Source organism: Dermacentor albipictus, chromosome 3 (assembly GCF_038994185.2).
Source record: "Dermacentor albipictus isolate Rhodes 1998 colony chromosome 3, USDA_Dalb.pri_finalv2, whole genome shotgun sequence".
Lineage (NCBI taxonomy): Eukaryota > Metazoa > Arthropoda > Arachnida > Ixodida > Ixodidae > Dermacentor > Dermacentor albipictus.
The window spans coordinates 88,728,054-88,742,558 of NC_091823.1; the positions used below are offsets into that span (position 1 = coordinate 88,728,054).

General features: G+C 48.0%; 1 protein-coding gene across 1 annotated transcript in view; it reads left to right on the top strand.

Moving 5' to 3' along the window:
• Positions 1-1,278: 1,278 nt before the first annotated feature.
• Positions 1,279-14,505, top strand: part of LOC139057867 (uncharacterized) — a 30,901-nt gene continuing 17,674 nt past the window's right edge. The window contains exon 1 of the mRNA XM_070536632.1: positions 1,279-1,420. The gene's annotated coding sequence lies outside the window, so the exon portion shown is untranslated. The remainder of the gene's footprint in view (positions 1,421-14,505) is intronic.

Below are 14,505 nucleotides of genomic sequence, written 5' to 3' on the forward strand. Positions count from 1 at the left end.
AGACAATCGAAGTAAATCAGTCTTGCATGCGATTTCCCGTACCTTGAACATGTGATCAACTCTGTCTGAGACATAGTCAGGTACAAGCAAATGTTTTGTATTTTCAATCCCGACACGACCATGATGAACAGCATGAAATAATTGCAATCGCAACTTACGACGACGGTCATATAAATGCTCCCAATTCAGTGTTTCTTTTATACTTTCCTCCCCAATAGTCCTCTGGTAATTGCCGTACACAAACCGGGCAGCCAAATTTTGAATCCTTTCCAATTTATCATTTTCTCGCTTTGCTGGAGGGTCCCAGACTGTGCAGGCATATTCAAGAAGGGGTCTAACATTGGTTTTGTACAATAATTCTTTAGTAGGCACAGGAAACGTTCTGGCATTCCGACGCAAGAAGCCCAACACTTTCCCAGCTTTGGCTGCACCGTAATACCGTACCGCAACGTAATAACCGAATCATGGTAAAAATAACCTATTTCCAATACGTGAACTGTTACATGCCAGTCAGGCTTCATCAATCAATCTTTTTTTGTTGCGCCTTTCAATTTACAGCGGAAAGCATAAACAAGTCACAGCACTCGATGACGCCACGGCCAGTTTGAAAGTTCCTTGATTTGAGAAGCGAAATGCAATCGCCAGCGATTCGTATAGCGCGCGCCGGTCGTATTTTTGTTGGGTTGATGACGCGTAGAAAAACCACTGCCGTGGCGTTGCCGCCGGCTATAGATAAAGCGCAGGTTGCAAGGTTTGGACGGACGTGGCCGTGTGTCTGTCGACGAAAACTGTGCCTTTGTTAGGTCATGCCCGTTCGCGGCGCTGATTAAAGACACTCGCAGATATTTAAGAAAATTAGCCGAAAAGTACAGCTGCTTGTTTGATGGTTTTTTGTCTTCATTGGTGCTGCTTTCTTTATTTTTTCCGATATCATCGACAAAGCTAATTGCTGAAGACATGATCGAGAGATTGAAGTGGGGAAGACGACGGCATGAACCCGTACGCTAAGCTGCTCTGAACGTACGACAGCGCACCTTTTGTTCGTAAATCTGAACCGTGTTTATACCGTTACGGTCTCAAAAAATCATGAGTCATTGCACTCTGTAAGGTGGTTAACCAGCGAAGCTGTTTAGCCCACGACACGGAGGTGACACATAGTTTTGAAGAAAGGTACGAACTCATTTATTGTCTTGATCGGTGGTCATTTTTTCACTCGCAACTGCAATCAGATTCTTTGATAATGTCATATCTATGCACGTACGCCGCTGGGTGGCCGGTTTGGCCGGATTGGTGTGGCATCGCAAGGGATATATGTCTGCAACACGGAACGCATAAACCGCGCCCTTTTAGATACCGACACATCTACATTGAAAGCGCCGACAACGACAAGGGTAGTGCCATCGCAGCTAATTCACGCAAAGTGAGTAGCCATGAACCTTACGGGATCATGAATAATTGCATATTTTGCTGGCTTACGGGGGTGAGGGGCGGGAGCCATTGCTCACGGGGGTATCAGCCATTGATGATGACAGCTTTCGATATGCTGTTCTGTATGTTGTATGCGTGATTACAAAGAACTTAAGCACTTTTCGCTGCACTTTGCAGAGTGCATGAAGCCTCTGCCTTACGGGGCTATGAGCCATTGCATTTTTTGCTTGCTTGAGGTAGTATGAATGCTTATGGGGGTACGAGTCATTGATGATGATGTTTTTGTTCACGGAGAACAAGAACGCACGGAAACCTAGCCATATACAGCTTCGCTATAAAATCTCGGAGATTTCCTGGGTGGCCATTGTATGACTCCGCTCAGTTCGCATGAAACGCTCCGGTGGTCTCAAACCAGTGGTGCCCAGTGGCTGACCGGAGCCTTCCTAAAGCACTCTGGTCTCATCCCTCAACTGGCCTTAATGGACAAGCGAAGTGTTAGCGCAGTGGTGATTGATTGATTGATTGATTGATTGATTGATTGATTGATTGATTGATTGATTGATTGATTGATTGATTGATTGATTGATTGATTGATTGAAACTATTGGAAACGAGTACAGTATGTTGTTGGCTTCTCCACAACGTTAAATTGTGTGAAGCCACGATGATAGATCAAGGGATTAATCCTTTCAGCTTCTGGGAACGTGGGCGCGAGACACCATATGAATGAAACCTGCAGCATAGCCATGGCGTGCTCGCAGTAACGCCAGACCAGTGAAGCATCAGCGTAGTCATTAGAGCAAAATGAACGTTTATTCAAAGGTGTACAGCGTATTCATAGGTAGCCGAGGGGCAGGAAAATAGGAAGGAGCACGTGTTATAATGATAGTGGTGATAGTCCGAACTCTGAAGCATCGCCAGATAATGCGATAAAAGGTGCGCGCACTTCGAAAACACACGTGAAGTTGCAACAAAACCATAACACTATAACATGTAGAAGCATTAGGCAAGAACCTTGACAACACGTAGAACAACTCAAATAGACATGCAAAGAAGGAAACAGCCTAACAGTTCAGCGAACCCTCCGGTATGTCATCCCTGAAGACGAGCAGCCGATACTGGAGCTCGGCGGCCGTGCATAGCCAAATGGCGTTATTAGCTGTCCTCCAAGGATTAAAAAAAGGTAAGTCCTCTTTTTTTTCTGAAGTGGAGTTATTTTGGCACCAAAAAATAAACACAAGAGAAACTGCAAATATTTATTCTGCTTTTTTAAACTAACCTAATATACCTTTTTGTTTCCCTTTAAATATCACCAAGCCCGGCATGACGCCTGAGGGCCGCGTGAGATCGCGGGTAAATGTCTGAGACGAATCACCTACGTTGTCCAACAGAAATGCTCCTGTGTTGAAGAAATACCTAATCTCGGAACGCTTCACAACTCGTGGTCACGGCGGCCGCATTTCGATGGGGGCGAAATGCGAAAACGCTCGTGTACTTGGACTTAGGGGCAAGTTAAAGAAACCCGCGTGGTCCAAATTTCCAGAGTCCCCCACTGTGGCGTGCCTCATAATCAGATGGTGGTTTTGGTACGAAAAACCCCATAATTCCATTGTTAACGCTTCAAAACTAATATTTTCCCACTGCGGTAAGTGAAGTCAACCTCCCGTCGCCAGCTACAGGATTCTGCTCTATAGAGGGCGCGAAGGGAATGTACAATTCTTGCGGTTCCATCGAGCATTACCGATAGTATCACTGCCGCTGTGAACAGCGTTTGTTGGCCAAGAACTGGCATCTCCTTCTAGCATCACTCTGAAACACTCATGCAATTGTGCCCAGTCAGCGACGAACATGCGCAGCTCACCACTGCCAGAAGTGGCAGTGGAAACAGTAAATGTTAGCTCTACATTAAACAGAGCACCTGATCAGCTACTGCCAGTTGCTGTCAAATACGTGCAAGCCTTCAAAGATCAGGCGCACCAGATATCTGCGATTACGCACCATAATGCGATGAGCATTCTTCCCTAACTTCACGCACTTTCAGGGGGCTATCTGTCTGCCTCTAACCACTTCCCCGCCAACTTGGGTCGCTGGGTAGTCCATGGTCCAATGGACACAGCTTCAGGCTGCGGAGGGAACAGGGTTCAAAACCAAACGTCGGACCAACTTAGGTCACCGGGTATGTGTCACTAGATATCTGTCGCGCTTCAATGAACTTCGTCCGCGTGCGTCACTCCGTATGTGCTATTGGGTGTGTGCCGTGCTTCAACGACAAAAAGAATCCTTTAAATTTTATCCGGTGCGGGGCGCAGTGGAACCCTTGGCATATATATATTCAGACAATCTTGTCTGATTAAATGGTCCCACATGTGCCACGCGCGGACTTCGTGGCGGCGCCTCTAGATGGCGCAGCGTGTTCCGTCGAAACTTGGTATCGAGGCGCCCGAAGTGGGGAAGCACGAGAGAGAGATCCGGCTGCGCACACGCTTCATACATGACGGGCCTCGGCGATGGCGATACGGTGTGTCGCTAAAATGCTTCAATACTAATAGCGTTAAAGGGACACTAAAAGCAAATATTAAGTCAAGCTAAAGTGATAGATTAGTGCTCGAGAATCTCTAAAACATCAATATTATTGCGAACAGAGCCTTAATAACCGAGAAATTGAGGTAAACGCATGGCATGATTAGAGACTCCCTTGAGACATCCAAGTACTTGCCCGATGACGAAAGCACTCTTCAGGTAAATTCTGCCACCAGTATTCAACCACTCGTTGCAAAAACAAAAACAACCGCGTATTGTATTATAAGATGAAATAAAACGCTGCTAAAAACGCGGGGGGTCGAAAGGTTTCGTTTTCGCTCGACTCAGCGCCACCTTCGCTTTCGCGTTTCAGTAGTTTCGTTATCGCGTAGTGCTGCGCTGGTTTTGCTGGCTCTCGAAACTCGCTCTAACTGCAAGTGGCAGAGAATTCAACTTCCATGTGGCCATGGGATGCCCGCTCTACGCCACTCGACCAAAAAGCAGCTGCAGCCACGAATCCACCGCTCTGTCTTTGCTGTCTGTCGGGCGCCGTTTTACTCACCGATAACAACAAAAGGTGATGATGGCGTATGCAACGTCATCACTCCCCCAGTTTGGTGGCTTGGAGCTTTGAATTTTGACAAAAGTATTTGGACCCTTCCGACGCAATTTTCGTGTAGACTAAGTGGTTTCTTGGCACGAAACAAGCATTATAAGGTTTCTAGACAGGCGTTTAAACACTTCACGTCAACTTAGTATTTGCCTTTAGTGTCCCTCTAACGTCGACATTCATCGTAACGTAGGTTTTGCCAGAATATTTTTTACCTACAAGCGTTGCTTCTTCGTTTCTCTCTCTCTCTCGGATCCCTTTCCTAAAAACATGCAGCACTAAAATATGCAGCAAATCGTGACGATGTGATATTGGTTGTGCTGGAGTCATCATCACTCCCAAGTGTATATACTGTGGTGCTCAGAACACTACGTGTAGTTGCTCTCAGTGCATTTTGCAATCCACGTCCATGTGGCTTAATGACTTGAGGTCTGCTTAAACCGGCCGAGCGTTCTATAAACTGGCTAAGAACGATGTCACGTTCATTTTGTTCCTAGGTGGTAAAACCCAGGTGGTCAAGATTAATCCGAAGCCTTCCATTACGCTGTCTCTCATAACATGTACATTCTTGACATGCTAAATCCTACTTTATTGTTATTATTATTCGTAGAATGCTAGTAGTGCAGTACTGGGGGCTAGCTTGAGGAACATCGTGGCTAGACGTGCTGTTTCGTAGCATGAGGGAGGACATGTGAGCTATAACGTGAACCATGTGATACGCACACTGAAAGCCCCTCTATTTTCCGTTATAGCATGTCGCTTGCGTACATATTTCAAAAAAGCCAGAAGAAAGCTTTAGTGAAGCAAAACCCAACACGGCTAATGAAGCGACACAAATAAAAACTTGAACAGCCACTACTCTCTTTTACACGTCGGCTAAAGACGTTTACAATTTGTCTTTCTTTCTTTCTTTCTTTCTTTCTTTCTTTCTTTCTTTCTTTCTTTCTTTCTTTCTTTCTTTCTTTCTTTCTTTCTTTCTTTCTTTCTTTCTTTCTTTCTTTCTTTCTTTCTTTCTTTCTTTCTTTCGTTTATTCTTTTTGAGCAGCTGCGTTCTTCAGAAATTGAATGATGGCCTGCTTCCGCATACGTATGTCAGTGCGGCGCATTTCGAACGCATCACTGATTTGCCTTTTCGTCTCATCAAAAGAGCGCGTGATGACAACGTGTGTCCCAGTAAAGCCAATATTAGTCCCGATAGAGCGTTGCCTTATAGCCCCTTCGCATTAAAACAGGCTCGTCCAGATCCTTCAGCCCGAGCTGACGTCCCCAATTCCCGTGATGGCCGCATGGACCTTCCTTTTACAATGGAGGAGCTCGAAGCGGCTCTAGCTCTCTGCAGGCGCTCATCATCTCCGGGTCCGGATGGTATATCATACCGGGCCTTGTGCTATCTCGGAGAGTCCGCACGGATAGAGTTGTTGAGCCTTTACAACTCCTCATGGCAGGAGGGAAATGTTCCTGACGAATGGAAAGTAAGCCGCCTGGTGCCACTCTTAAAGCAGGACAAATCCCCATTAGAACTCACCTCTTACCGCCCAATAGCGCTGGCCTGCTGTGTAGGAAAGATAATGGAACAGATGATCCTTGGCCGCCTGGAATGGTACCTTGAATACTACAAGATCTATCCGAGTTCCATGGCTGGTTTCCGACGTGACCGCTCTTCTATCGACAATGTAGTTGATCTCGTTTCATATGTCCAGCACGAAAAGTCCCGTAAGCGTTTATCTGCAGCTTTATTCCTAGATGTGAAAGGGGCATACGATAACGTATTACATGAGGCCATTCTCGACGCCCTTGCGACGGTTGGCCTAGGTGGTCGAGTTTTTTTGTGGATTGCAAGCTACCTATCTGCAAGATCATTCTTTGTGTTAACTGACGATGGCCCCACTACGCGACGCTATACCAGCACGAGCGTTCCTCAAGGCGGTGCTCTCAGCCCGACGCTATTCAACCTCGCTCTTGTTGGACTTGCTGAGTACTTGCAAACTACCATCAAAATTTCAATATACGCTGACGACATCTGTGTCTGGACTTCGGCAGTCACACGTCCTCAGATACGTGCGCGACTTCAAAGAGCGGCCACTTTGACAGCGAACTACTTGTGTAAACAGGGTCTCAGCATATCACCAGAAAAATGCGCACTAGTAGCATTTACTCGAAAACCGATGACGCCTTATATCATCTCTATCAATGGGCGGACAATTTTTTATGTCCGAACCCACAGATTCCTTGGCGTAATTATTGACCGAGACCTCTGTTGGAGCCCGCACGTGGCCTACATGAAACGGCGCCTGACAGCAACTTCCCAGTTGTTTCAATACTTGGCAGGAAAGACGTGGGGGATGTCAGTAGACGCAATGCTTAAACTCTACAGAGCTCTCTTTCTCGGTTTTCTAAGATATAGTCTACCTGTACTGACCAACACCTGCAAGACAAATATTCGTGTTCTGCAGGCAGCACAAGCTCAAGCACTCAGAGTCTGCCTTGGTTTGCCCAGATGCACCTCAACAGAGGCAACTCTTGCGATTGCTCGGGACCATCCAATGCAAACTCACATTACGGTGGAAGCCCTGAGAACGCACATCAGACGTTTTGCACGTGCCACCTATCACCATCTTGCAGCACTACCTTCAGACAGGCACCAATCATCATTCGCTAAAACTATCATCAAATACAACGACAAACTTCCATCGGGCTTCACCGCTGCATCTAAACCATCGATACCCCCTTGGTGTCTTATCAGCCCTACAGTCCATCTCAGTGTACCAGGAATCGGAAAAAAGTCTGAACTGTCGTCGCCTGTGCTGAAACAACTGTCTCTGCTTCTTCTGCACGAGAGGTACGCGGACAGGGAACACATTTATACCGATGGTTCCACAAACATCCAGTGTTCGTCCGGTGCCGTGGTTGTCCCAGCAAAAGCTATTACCATCAGCTTTAGGACTGACCACCCAACAACATCGACATCTGCTGAACTAGCTGCTCTTCGCGCTGCACTTCGTGTCGTCAATCAAGAGCCACCTCGACAATGGTCAATCTTCAGCGATTCAAAGGCAGCCCTACAATCTGTACTATCAGCTCTGCGTCGCGGGCCATTCGAACAGCTCGTATTCGATATTAGATGCCTACTCCATGCATCACAGGAGAAAGGGCACCACGTGACGTTTCAGTGGCTGCCAAGTCACTGCGGCGTCAGTGGAAATGAAGACGCCGATAATGCCGCTCGGGCAGCTCTTGAAGACGCACAAGAAGAGGCCATACCGCTTTCACGATCCGACGCAGCTAGCAGACTTCGAGTGCTTGCACAGGAGATCACGCTATCTCTATGGTGCACACCAAACAGCCAGACCACCCAGAGCAACCGTCAATACCACCTGCCCTCTTTGATGCATCTCTATATGCCAACTGGACTGCGTCGAAGAGAGGCGACTCTGCTTTATCGCTTATGGCTGGGGGTGGCTTTCACTAAATCTTACTCCTTCCGCATTGGAATGGCCGACAACGATCTCTGTAATGCCTGTCTTTGCGAGGAGACGCTGGAACATGTTCTGTGCGACTGTCCTGAATATAATGTTCAGCGACAGTCCCTGGCATCTGTTCTAGCGCGCCTTGACAGTAGACCATTGTCCCTCGACACGATTTTCACATGCCGTCGACAGAAGATATCGCAGGTGAAGGCGACAAAGGGACTACTTCGGTTTTTGAAAGAGACGGGATTGGACAAGCGGCTGTGAGAGTGACGTCGCGTACCATGCCAGATTGACGGACTCCAACGGACGATGTGTGTGTGCTGTGCTATGTGCTCTCTCTCCCTCTCCCCCTTTCCCATCTTTAATCTCCCCCCTCCCTCTCCCACGTGTAGGGTAGCAAACCGGTTAATCCAAACTGGTTAACCTCCCTACCTTTCCTTCTCCACCTTTTCCTTCCTTCCTTCCTCTGAAAAAGGGGCCACTGTTATCGTTAGTGGCGTATCTGTAGAAATGCAGGAAAACAATGTCATTTGCATTAACACCAAATGCAAAGCAGAAAATGACGTCCCTCTGATGCGATTAAGGAATTCGCTGAAATCGGACATATTTCACAAACACGATGTTAAGTCGCCGAACCTAAGAATAGCAAACAGTAAGGAATAAGTTGTCATGTTATCTCAAAAAATATATATATATATATATATATATATCATAAGAAGCCAACAAACACTGACACCAAGAACAACATAGGGGAAATTACTTGTGCTTAATAAATAAAATAAAGAAACGATAAATTCTTGGAAATTAAAGTGGATGAAAAAACAACTTGCCGCAGGTGGGAACCGAACCCAGTTGTGGGTTCGGTTCTCACCTGCGGTTCCCACCCAGTTGTGGTTCGGTTCCGCACACACGCCGATGCACACACAAACACACACACACGACACATATGACAGACACAACAGACACACATAATCATGCACGCACCTTAGTACATAAACGTACTAAGACTGTTGCAAAATTTTGTTTGCTTACTTTGGCCGCTTACCATGTCAATGACCCTTTAAAATAAGGTATTGCTCTCTTTAGAAGGGCTCGAGTGCTCCTAATATAATTGATATTGGTGAAATAGCAAAACACAGAGCTTGTACCCGAAATTTATATCACTAGTAAGGGGACGCACAAAAAAAATGTCATGCTTGGTTAGGAATAATAAAGCCGTATTTGTAGGCAAAGTCCAGAAGAATTCTAGGCGTCGTTCATATTTTATTTGTGAAAGCTGAGTGACTGGTATAACTCACACAGCTATAATAGCGCGCCAATTTTTTTAGGGCAGCAAAATTACTTGGTTGCAAAATCCCGTTACCTATCGGAAGGTCTTGCATATCTTCCAAAACTGGCGCTTTAGTTATCAGCGCGAACAAGCGGTGGCAAAGAGTGTTGCGCGCACAGTAGTATTGTCTCAATTCATAAATTTTAGGACATGTCAGTTTCGCAAGTGGAGCCACCATTACACATTCAAGACCGCGCACGAATAAAACCAGTAATTTCTTACACGTCGTATTCTATTAAAAAAGACTCTTTTTTGGCATGTTATAACGGCACACTCCAACATACAATTGTCCTAAACACCCTTTCGGAAATCTGGCATTTCAGAGTTTTCTTTCGCCCTACTATGTTGAATGCGACACCCTGTTTGAAATTAGGCGAAAAAAAATTACCGACGATTACGTTACTTCCTAATGCGAAATTTGAGCGCAGCAAATGCGAGCCTTTGTTTGCGTTTGGCCTCGGCCTCGGCCGCGCGAACGGTAGAGTCTTCTCTGCGACGGCGATGAGCTTCTGCTTCAGCCTCGCTTACTGCTAGTTGCTCTCGACGGCGGCGATGAGCCTCCGCTTCGGCGGTGCGAACGGCAGGGTCTTCTCGGCGGCGGCGATGAGCTTCTGCTTCAGCCTCACTTACTGCTGGTTGCTCTCGACGGCAGCGATGAGCCTCCGCTTCGGCGGCGCGAACTGCAGGGTCTTCTCGGCGGCGGCGATGAGCTTCTGCTTCAGCCTCGCTTACTGCTGGTTGCTCTCGACGGCGGCGATGAGCCTCCGCTTCGGCGGCGCGAACGGCAGGGTCTTCTCGGCGGCGGCGCTTAGCCTCTGCTTCGGCGACGCGTACTCCTGGATCATCTCGACGGCGGCGACGGTAAGCTTCTGCTTCGGCGGCACGCACCTCTGGATTCTGACGGCGACGGCGCTGGGCCTCTGCTCTGGCAGCTCGTTTAGCAGCAGCAGCAGCAGCAGCAGCAGCAGACGGAGGACTTCCATCGGTCGTCTCGCTCATGGCTCAGAAAGAACTGGCAGATAATTTCGCAGTGGCGAACGGCAGCGGCAATTTCGGCTCGGGCGGTGCACATATACAGATCCGCCTCCACCGATCTGGCTCTCTGATTGCCACCGCACAGGGCGAACGGCAGCGGCAATTTCGGCTCGGGCGGTGCACATATACAGATCCGCCGCCACCGATCTGGCTCTCTGATTGCCACCGCACAGGGGTTGCATTGGAGGAGGAGCGAAGAAAGGAATTAAGTTCGAGCCGGCGCTTTGACAACCGGAGACTCGCAGGAAGAGGGGGGAGGGGGCGGCGTCTACACCCAGCGGCAAACGATGGGGGCAGAAGCGCGCGCAGCAAGCGGACAACACGATAAAGGGAGGAGGGAAGAGATAGCAGCGACTGACTGATGCCGCTGACGCCGATAGTGAGTCAACCCCAGCTGCGGAGTTGGTTTCAGGGACAACGCCGCCGATGCCGACACAAACAATATGATACCCTCGCTTCCGCAGCGCTAAGAACCAGGTCTAGCCGTGGGAAGGTGGTCACGTATTCGTCGACGTGCCGGGGCCTACGTGAAATAACCGGCGCGTCGGCAACTGAAGAGCACCCTATCCGCCACACAAGAACAGGGGGGGGGGGGGACCCTTTCCTCCTCTTTCTGCATGGCGGCGACGGTGTTCTATGCAGTCACGTTATCTTGACTCTCTAGCGGCGTCAGCGGCATCCAGCGGTATCAGTCGGTCGCTGCTAGCGCTGGGGGGATGAAAGGGGGGCGGAGCTGGTTACGAGGCCGACGACAACGCCGACGACGACGCGAAACCCAGGAACGGATGCCAAAGAGCTGCGCTCTAAAAAACGGTAATTTTAATTTTCAAAGATGCAGTTTGTTATGGTGCGGCGTCCAAGTGCGGACAAGGCATAGCCGAGAGAGGCTTACGCTATTCATCTTCATAACACATTCGTAAACCGACGCATAGGTACACATGATGAAGTCCTGGGAGCACTACCCGCTTACCTTACAAACCTTGTTCAGGACCGAAAATGAGCCTACTGCGACGCCACCTGCAGAACAGCCATCACAGTGTTCACTTCGCCAAAGCAGTGCCGTCTGTCATGTTCGATCATTAAGGCACGGTGGGGCTTGCTCTCAAAGCTTCCCACACAATGCTACAAAGTGCACAAGTATTTATCCACTCGAACAGGATGAAAACAAAAACGATAAAACAATTTCCTTAAGGAGAGAGCTTTATGGTTGTTTGTCAGGAAGATGTTTGCCACGTGCTAGCGAAAAATGATTACGCCACGTCTCGTAGCACCACGTCGGCTGATAAGAATACCTTGCTAGCAAGCGTAAGCGTGGAAGGAAGCAAGACGCTTTCTAATTCCACTGATCCCTGCGATTCCAACCCTTCTTAACAAACTATTTGTACGCGATAGAAATTCAACTGATGGCTAGGTTCAGAATGTTTTTTAAACGCTTCATCCATTTTTTTTAGGCTCTCTTTTACGAAACAGAGTGACAAAGTTTACGAAATTCGCCAAAAGCCGTAAGTAAATACTCACTTCATTTCGCAAAACACACTTGAACTCAAAGAAGGTGTTAAGCCCGTTGTCTCAACATCTCACTGCGTATGATGCTATCTTCAGTGGTAAAAAAACTGACATCCATGCTTCCTTCCATGTTTCATGGAGTTTGTAGCTATCAAACTATCAGCCTTATCACCCTCACAACTTACCAGTCGCGTACCTTTCTTGACCTTGCAACACCAACAATCGGACCTTGTTGCCTAACCCACGTTGAAGATACACCGAGCGCCATTTTCCGACACGCAGCAGTCATTTCCACAAAACTCTGCTAAGAGATAGATAAAAAAGGGAAATAAAGACGGGAAGATTAGCCAGTGTAAGCGTACCGGACGGCTACCCTGTGGTGGGGAAAGGGCTAAAGGGAATAAAAGGTGATAGAAGAAACAAATAAAAAAAATGAAGCATCACGTGTGAAACTCCACCAAACTGAGCACCGCAAGCAATGCCGTGTTCGACTCTAAGAGGCTGGCGAATCCCCTATGCACCTCCCAAACCAACATCCTCCTACCCATTTTCGGGTTGCAAAAGCCTTCGACTGACTCAGGCCCTCACATTCCCTAGGGAGGTAATCGCCTGGGCGTAGATCAGGCCATCCCATCTTGTGTCTGCTGGCGCCACCTCAACGTTACACACTCTGGGGTTCCCCCGAACCCTCATTTCACCCCCTGTTATATCAGCCGAGGCAGCCCATTGGCTATGGCGTTGCATTGTTGAGCTCGGGGTCGCTGTTTTGAACCAAGCCACGGCGGCCGCATTTCGATGGGGGCGAAGTAATAACAAAAAAAGCTGCATTCATTCCACCCAGTGAAAGTGGATGTACAGCGAAGCTATTGCCGAGGTTAGACAAGCACAAGTGAGATTAGACAAGTATCACCACCCCAACTGGCTTTAGACGACGTCAGACAAGCACCACCGCCATAAGCGACACATACGTCACGCGCACACGTGTGCAGAAGCGCAGCATACATCCATCTTCTTCTAGGCCCTGCACCACGTGCAAGTACCTTATTGAACTTTTTTTTTTCGTGTGAATTGCGCCAAAAAATTTGTAAAGAACGACTTGCACACGAGCTGCACATACGATAGCTTCGGATGGCAATTCGAATCTATGAGAAAACACAATTCTGTTACGAGGAAGCTCAAAGACAAAGTCCTTTTCCAGCTGACGTTTGAGGTCTGTCTGAGTGGCCGCGGCTGCTAGATGGCGGTACTGTTTTGGTGTGAGCACGAGTCCACGAAAGATACCGCCCAATAGAGGCTAACAGCTTTGCAGTAAAATAACGCTCGTGAGTTAGTTGCACATTAAAGAACTCCAGGTGGTCAAAATTAATCTCCAATTCTCCAGTATGACGCGAATCATAATCATATCGGGTTTTTGGCAGGTTAAGCTCCAAAATTTAACATAATTTGAATCCCACATTATCACGTGCCTCCAACCCTTCCAACCTAGCTGGTGTGCTAGGGGTAAAATGGCTCGGACGGGAGCCATCACTCAATAAAGGTTTCTTACTCAACTACTAGTGATACTACTAGAAGTAGTATGTATTTGCCAGTCAGGGAGGTAAGAATCCACCCCCCCCCCCCCCCCCCCACTCTAAAAAAACAGACCTCCGATCATACAATCGAAACTTACAGGAAAGCATGTGCTCACTAATGGATGCTGAGCGAATAAAATAGTCGGTGGTTGCACGCCTTAGAGTTCCCGAAGAAAGATTCCCCGCTCCTGCGGCTTTTCTTTTTTATATGCTTGACGTTGCCAACTGTTTCTGGTGTACATTGTGTTTGGCAACGATGTTGTCATTTTTCTCGTCATGTGGACGCGCAATGATTGTAGCACCTGCACACAGCAGAAGTCTGAATTCGACCGCGAGTCAGCCGAAAGTCCGCGCCCGGGTCGCATACCGCCCGTGCGTGTTTTGTGCTCGCGCCTCATAGATGGCGTGGGAATGCTGGGGTGGTTAGTGTTCCTGCTTATGCTCCCGCACATACACAACGACACTAGTGGTGGTTTTCGGTTTATTATGGCGTGGTGCTGGAGAGGGGGGAAAGGGGGGGGGGTATGAGGGGATTGTTTGGGTCGAGGGTCAATTATCACTAGCATTAGCATAGAGCAGTTAGTATTTCGGCGAGTAGTGGAACAGTGTCGATACATAGCAAAAGGCGGCATGGAGCACGATTACACACTTGTTCGCATGTACAAAGCGGGTCGGAATCGACAAGCATTGATGAGGCAGCAGTTTAATCATACCGAGTTGTTTGCAGACACACACACAAAAAAGTACTTTAAAGAACACTTCGTAGACGACGAGTTCCGTTTGATGCGTACTGTGTACGCTACACTCTGGTTAAGTCAGTCTATGTGGTTGAAGCGAGGCTTTTGCCGATAAAATCTAGTGTCTTCTTCAAGTGTTTTACGTGAGTCTCTAAACAAGAACAGCGTTCCTCGCAAACACCAACAATAGCTTCACTTAAACCGATTCCTACGATGCGTGGTATGAGAATGATTTGTGGCATTCCGCCTCCACCAGATAATGCAATTTTTCGCCCCGTCGGAGGCCAGTTGTGTATTCT